Consider the following 7,996-nt stretch of genomic DNA (forward strand, 5'->3'; position numbering starts at 1 on the left):
TGATATGTTGTTCCATGTGGGCTTTGTTGCTTCTGAGCTAGATGGCCACTTATTTACCTTCAAGCTTTTAAGACCCCAGATGCTATATATTTTGATAGCCGGGCACCATCAGCTTTCTTTCTTCACCACATTTGTCTTCAGCGGTTGTGTCGGGAAGGTGAGCATCATAGATCTCTGGATATTTCTGATCAGTGAAAGCATGCAACGTGAGGCTGCTCACTCCCTACATCTGTTAGGCTTGTCCATGTTGCACGTGTATCAGAACTTCATTCCTCTTACAGGCAAATAGCATCCAATTGTATAGATACACCATGTTCTGTTTACTCATTCACCAATGTATGGACACCGTGGTTTTATACTTCTTGACTACGCTGCTATCAACATCAATGTAAAAATTTTTGTGGACAAAAGGTTGTCTGTTTTTAAGGGAAGAGTTTTCTACTTTTATTTTGCTGAGTGCAGCCCCAGTAAAACACGGGGTCTACATGTACCATGTAGTGATACCGATGACCTTCCTCCAGCGGTACAACTGTGTGCACCCTCTCTCATGAACAAAATCATTGCCCACAAGGTCTTCAGCTATCTTTCAAGCATTTATTGTACATTTGATCCCATACAGTCTGGTCTTAAAACTGAATAATGCTTCAGGCGGGCAGGTTGACTTTATGAAGATTTCAGGGGACATTTATAGGTTCAGGAGAGGAAAATTTTAATAGCATTCCAGGTAAATGGAGTATATTTCTTTAACACAATAACTAAATTGACATTCGATGGATTTTTACTAACACTTGGAAGATGTTGGTTTACTAATACAGAACACACTACTTCTGAGTGTTGGCATATGACATTATTCAAAAAGTTCACGTGCTAATGTCACCATATATCTCGACTGAAGAGAAGCTGGTGGCAGGCAAGTGGCCTCCCTAATCCTGATTTGGCCTAGTGACTGACATTTTGTCACCGCCATGAACACTGTCAACTGTCTGAAGTGACAGGCACAAATGATTTGAGAAAATGCCTGGCGAAGGACTAGGTTTCAAGGCCACCACCCGTCTGTGAGCCAGACTTCCAGTGGAAAATGGCCTGTGGAACAGGTGGGAGGCCAGCTCACAGCCCCGTCCCGCACACTGGGTCTGCAATACCACACACGAAGATCCCTCCCACTTCGTCCACAGGCTACTAAAATGATGTGTCCCCCAGGCTCACGGCTCAATACATGAATGGTTTTTACCTCTGGGACTACAGTCTTAAGATTCTAAGTAGCCATTTGATTTTTTTGATAGCCCAATGGGTTTGTAATTTTAAGAATGCGTACGTTTGCATAAATTTATTTAGCGTTCCTTATTTCTCTTGTTGTTGACCTGTGGCTTCATTCTATTATGGTCCGATTAGATGTTTTGTACGGTTTCAATCTTTTAAACTGACTGAAATGTACCATGGGTCTGAAAGCAGCCCATACCAAACACACGTGCTGTTGAGTGATGTGCTCTCAGTGGCTAAGATTATGCAGGTCTTCTGTTTCTTTATTCGCTTTTCAAAATGTTCCACCACCATCAAAAAGTGGTGCATATGCTGTCCTTCTCTGTCTCGTGATAAATTTTGACTTAAAACTTACTGTGCACCAAGGTCTTTACACTTCCGGTGTCCCCGGAAGTGGAGCTGCCGGGGCATGGCAGCTGCCCCATTTTATCTTCCCACTAACACATGCAAGGGTTGCACTTTCCCCACATCCTCGCCAACACTGCTCACAGCCTGTCTTTCGATTAGAGCAGCGGTTCTCCACCTTCCTAATGCCGTGACCCTTTCACACAGTTCCTCATGTGGTGATGACCCCCAACCATAACATTATATTTGTTGCTACTTCATCACCATTTTGCTACTGTAAGGAACTGCGTGACCCCTGTGAAAGGGTCATTCGACCCCCAGGTTGAGAACTGCTACATTAGAACCATCCAGTTGGGTGGGAAGTGGTATCTCTGTATGCCTTTAATTTGCATTTCCCTCACAGCTAATGATGGAGAGGGTTTCTCCATGTACTTATTGGCCATTTGCATGCCTTTAGAGAAAAATTTAGTTAAAGCCTTGGCCCATTTTAAACACTGTGCTACTTTCCCCCTTTACCCATTTTTCTCCTGTTGCCCATGGCTTTGGCGTCGTATTGAAGAACCTACTACCTGACCCAAGGCCGCGAAGACTGACATCGATGCCATCTTCCAGGAGTCTTCCCATTCTAGGGCTCACATTCACATTTCCGAGACTCACCTGTGTGTGTGGGCTAAGGAACAAGCCCTACCTCATTCTTTTTTTAAATTTTTTAGTGGGGGCTCATACAATTCTTATTACAATCCATACATACATCCATTGTGTCAAGCACATATGTACATTTGTTGCCCTCATCATTCTCAAAATGTTTGCCTTCTACTTTAGCCCTTAATATCAGTTGCTCATTTTCCCCCTCCCTCCCCATTTCCCCCTCCCTCATGAACCCTTCATAATTCATAAATTATTATAGTTTTGTCGTAAGTTACACTGTCTGACGTCTCCCTCCGCCCTCTTCTCTGCTGTCCATCCCCGACCTCATTCTTTTTCATGTAGACATTCCATGGGCCCAGCACCATCTGTTGAAGGGACATCAGGGTTTGTGGCCCTGCTTGTGGGATCTGAGGCAAAGATGGCCACCTCCTACATGCTGCCTCACTTCAGACCCAGCCTGGGAGAGCCCGGGCAGTCAAGCCCTGCCCCCTGCCTCTGCTGCCCTCTCTCTGAATCTGCAGCTGCTCCCTGGGTTAACGCCAGCAGCCTGTGGGAATGAAGCTGAGCTCCTAGTTTCACTGGTTCAAGCCCTCCCTGCCTTTCTGTACCCACACATGAAGGCAGCTGCATGGCCCTCAGCGACTGTCGGCACAGAGGAAATGAGTCACACAGAGAGCAGGCCAGCCTAGCAATTTTGTGGAGTGCCACCCTAACACTGCTATTTCCAACTCCTCAGTCATTCTCCGATATGACACACTGGGGGGTGGAGCCAGACTGGGCGGCCCTGAAAGGTTTGCTTTGGGCAGTTTAATCCATTTAGGTTTTACCAGACACCCTGAGCCATGAGTGAGACACAGGGGAGCTGCCTGAGGAAAACGGGCAGGAAAAGCGGCTCCCTAGCAGCCCCAGGGTCTGGCACACACAGCTGCAAATCATGTAGGACCCTCCTCGCCCCTCAGGAGAGACCGCTATCCTGAAAGACTCTTGCCCTCCTCCCGGAAGCGCTCCCTACCCTTCCCCAGCCCACACTCGCCCTACCTCCAGCAGGGTTAGGGGCCTCAACTGGGCTCCTACGCCACTCTGCGTTCGTCCCATCCTAACGTCTCCCTGGCCGTCCGGAATTGTCATTTTTCTTGGTCTCTTCAGCATAAGTGCCTGGCACAGAGTTACAATCAGTGCAGAACACACCTCACTGTTCACAGGTCCCTAACGTAAAGCAGCAAGGGCAGGGGTGAGGGAACTGGCAGAAGGAGCCAAGGGAAGTTACAAGGTTCTGCATGTTCACTGGTGAGGGAGGCTGTCTCCGCTCTGCAGAAGGAGTTGTCCCTGGGAGGTGTCAGACAGCCGTGGACTGCAGCACCAGATGCCAAAAAATGATCGTCTAGGGCAGCGGTTCTCAACCTGCCTCATGCCACAACCCTTTCAGACAGTTCCTCATGTGGTGGTGACCCCCAACTATAACATTATTTTTGTTGCTACTCCATCACTGCCATTTTGCTACTGTTATGAATCGTCATATAAATATCTGATATGCAGGATGTATTTTCATTGTTACAAATTGAACATAACTAAGCAAATTAAAGCATACTGATTAATCATAAAACAATATGCAATTAAATACTGTGAAATATTTATGTGTTTTCCAATGGTCTTAGGCGACCCCTGTGAAAAGTTCAGTCCATCCCCCAAAGGGGTCGCGACCCACAGGTTGAGAACCGCTGCTCTAGGGCCAATCTTTTGTCCTCTAAGTGTAGAGAAAACCAGTGGGCACTGGTGCCCTGGAGTGCTGGTGTGCCCACACCAGGGCCCCGTGGCATGAGAGGAAGGGAAGACGAGAGAGAAAGCTAGCTGAATGCCCTAGCTCCTTTGTCTCCCCCCTCCCTACCTTAGGCCCACCTCGCTCAGGGCCCCCTTGCCAGCTCCTTCCCCTTTGACAGTGGGGAAAACCACCAGCTCTACAACTAACCAAGGATCAGAAGCAGAGCAGCACCTGCCACAAGGGGTTCTCAACAGCAATGCCACCTCAAGCCACTAAAGGTATCATGACATGAACATCCACAACCCAACCCAGGAAAATCAGCCAGAGGAGAGACAGCGGGTCGCTAGATGGCTTTCAGTTAGGCAAAGGGACTGCCAGTACCCTCAGATGTCCCCTACATGGGTACAGCATGGAGCTGGGTGTGGGAAACTGAGAACTAGAAAGAGTGGATAATTGTCTCCGCTCATGTGTTAAGGAGTCTGGAAGGCCCAGCCGAGACCCTCATGGAGGGAGGCCTGCACGTCTGTGGGTGCAACTAAAGTTGTTCCCCACAATGTCCTCCATCCTCCCCGCCACCCCCTGTAATAATGCCAATGTTAAGGTGCTGCGTGCAAGCACGATTGCTACTAGATGCTTGAAGGTGAACTGCTTGGAGGCTATTTGCCTGAAGGTTGTCTGCCATCCAGAGCGATCAGACCTTATTGCCTGTCCCACCCTAAGTACAGCCCACTCCCTTCTGATAAGGATCACAGAAGCAAGGTCTGGAACCCGCCCATCTTGTTAATTAAGTACCTACCCGCCAGGTGCAAGCCCCTGGCACGTCCCCTTCCTGTTACATTATGCCTCTAACACGTCCCTTCCTGTTACGTATGTGTACGATGTGGCTTGCATGCCTGACTTGAGATTATATAAACCTGTGAGAGAATACACTCGCCCCTCTCTCAGGTTCCAGCCTCCGTGGAAGACATGAGCGCTTGCATGTCTTGTCTGATGTTTCTTTAATTTATCCTTCAATTACACAATCACCCCCTAAGACCCATTCGGTGTGGAGGCTGGTCCCCCACAGTGGGGGTTGGGGAGTTTAGGATCAAATCATAAGAACTGAGACTGTCCTTTAAGAGTTAAATTGTGAAACCAACTCAAAACTCCCCAGATCTCAGCCCTGCGGTCACTCTAGAGAGAGCCCTCAACTGTCCTTCCCAGCACTTACCGCAGCTATGTCACAATTCTAGCTAGTCTGTTATGTATCACCAAAGGGGTAGGGCCCTTGTCTGTCCTGTCCCATCACTGCACTCAGAAATGACACATAGTAAGTGCTTTCTTTTGAATGATTTTTTTAATGTACACATACACACACACACACATACACACACTTGAAAGAATGGCTACCTAGCTCTGAGGATATGACATGTAAGTCCAACATACCCCACCGTCAAAACTATGCCACACAGAAAGTAAGTGATGGAGCACAGAAAGATGAGAACATGGAGGCAGACCAAAGGCCTGCAGTCTACCAGGTGGGTTCCCAATGACTATCAGCTATGCAGAGCGACAAATGAATTGGCACAACTCCTCCTGTGAGCCACAGGAAGGGGACTGGCACCCGGGGCTCTAACATTAAGTCACAGCACTAAGTGCCTTGATTTCACATTCCCCAAGCAACTGTTTAGTGATCAGACTTGGTTATGGCTGACAAGGAGGCCTGTCTTGGTCAGACCAAACCGACTGCCCTAGCCAATGTACATTTTAAAGTTGGCATCTAAAGTGTCTCTCGGGAGTTCAGAGTCGTTGATGCCTGCTCTCTTCTAAGTACAGAACAGACACAAGTTTCCTAGCTCTGCCTTTCACCACTGTTTCGCCCTCCATGGTGTTATTAATGTGACTCTCAGAGGAAGAAGCAGGTGAAGGCACCCAAACCTGTGCACAAATGTACTCTCTCCCTGGTCACCTGTAGTAGTTACATAATCAGGTGTCAACTTGAGACTAGTAAGGGTGAAGAAAGGGAGACGTCGGACAGGGTAAGATATGACAAAATACTAATTTATAAATTATCAAGGGTTCATGAGGGAGGGGGGAGCAGGGACGGAGGGGAAAAATGAGGAGCTGATGCCAGGGGCTTAAGTGGAGAGCAAATGTTTTGAGAATGATGAGGGCAATGAATGTACAAATGTGCTTTACACAACTGATGTATGTAAGGATTGTGATAAGAGTTGTATGAGCCCCCAATAAAATTATTTAAAAAAAGAAAGTTAAAAAAAAAAAAGTGAAGAGGTCGAGCTTAGCCTGCCAATCAGGAAGCAGCTTGATGACCTTATCTGGAGGCGCTACAGAGAAAAATAGCTCACTGGAGGCCAGACCCACACTCTGCTTCATCTTCCTGCTGACAAGGCACCTGGAGCTATGCTGATGGCAATCAGAGCCTTGGAGCTGGAAGAGCCACATGGAAACCCCTGGAAGGGCCATGATGTTTCCACAGCCACTGGATCCACAAGGCTTTCCACCCACTGACCTGTGATCTCCCTCCACTCAGCATCATTGCATGTGTTGCGTGAGTTGGAAGAGGAATTTACAGACTGCTATAGGACATATGGGCCATTATCGGACTTAAGGACTTGATCTGGACTGGGCTGGAATGTTTTCTTAATAGACAATTACTCTTATAGAAAGCTCTTTCTAATACACATATGAGCGTCTATTAATTTATTTTTCTAGTCCACCCAGACTAACGCATCACCTTAGCACCAACCTAACCCACCTACCTCCCCACTTCCTGAGGACAGCACAGTTCCCCCGGTGGTCTAAGAAGCTGCTCTCCTCATACTGCCCTTGGTAGGCAGCTGGGTTTAGAGCTTTGAAAGCACAGACCCCATTCACAAGCCCTGCCTCGACACTGTTAATAAAGGACAATCTTTTCTCTGGGAAACTTCAGAGGCTAGAAAGGAGTCAGAGAAGGTTCACATCCTCTGACTAGCGTTTCACTAACTATAGCACAGAGTGTTGGCTAGAAGCTCCCCACTGTCTGGCTCTATCTGGGCTCCTCAGACTCTACCATAAAGATCCCAGGGATTGGTTTCTCACTGCCACGTCAACTTAGCAACAAGCAGGACTGACAGAACTGCAATGTGGGCCACATATGTGATTTTAAATGTTCTTGTAACCACATTACAAAATCCAAAGAAATAAGTGAATACCATTTTTATGTATTTTATTTAAGCCTTTACCTAAAGCAGTGGTTCTCAACCTTCTGAATGCCGTGACCTTTTAATACAGTTCCTCATGTTGTGGTGATTACTTTCATTGCTACTTCATAACTGTAATTTTGCTACTGTTATGAATCAGGTGACCCCCTTGAAAGGGTTGTTCCACCCCCAAAGGGGTCGCAACCCACAGGTTAAGAACCGCTGAGCTAAAGGGTTATGAGTTGGGTTGTGATCCCAAAGGTCTGCAGTTCTAAACCACCAGCCGCACCTCAGGAGAAAGACGGGCTTTCTACTCCCATTAACAGTTATAGTCTCAGAAACTCAAAGGGGCAGTTCTACCCTGTCCTGTAGGGTCAGTAAGAATCAGTATTGATTCAATGACAGTGCATCTTAATACATAAAGCTACGAATGAAATCTTTTGCATTCTTTTTACCAGTCTTCAAAATCCAGTGTACATTATATGCAGAACATCTCAATTTGGCCTAGCCACGTCTGAAGTGTTCGATAGTTAGCCACCGTGGCTGGTGGCTGCCCTAACACACAGCACCTTTCTAAAACCTGATGCATGCTGCAAGAGGACCACTTTCAAAGCCGGCTCAAACCTCTCAAACTCACTCCGAGTCGATTCCGTCTCATAGCAACCCTGTAAGACAGAGAAGTTTCCTGTGTGTCTACAAGACTTTAAATCTTTGCGGCAGCAGACAGCCCTTGCCTTCTCCCCAAAGCCTGGTGTTTTCTAAAAATATTAATTTCACATTAACAAGTACTCAGAAGGAAAGTGAG

The 7,996-nt window shown here is 47.1% G+C and overlaps 1 protein-coding gene across 3 annotated transcripts in view; it reads right to left on the reverse strand.

Annotated features, from left to right (window-relative positions):
• Positions 1-7,996, reverse strand: part of PLEKHM1 (pleckstrin homology and RUN domain containing M1) — a 55,568-nt gene that overhangs the window by 25,369 nt on the left and 22,203 nt on the right. The gene's annotated exons all lie outside the window — the stretch shown is intronic.

Source organism: Echinops telfairi, unplaced genomic scaffold (genome assembly GCF_000313985.2).
Source record: "Echinops telfairi isolate 266 unplaced genomic scaffold, ASM31398v2 ScPeMD7_7458;HRSCAF=8496, whole genome shotgun sequence".
NCBI classification, from domain to species: Eukaryota; Metazoa; Chordata; class Mammalia; order Afrosoricida; family Tenrecidae; genus Echinops; species Echinops telfairi.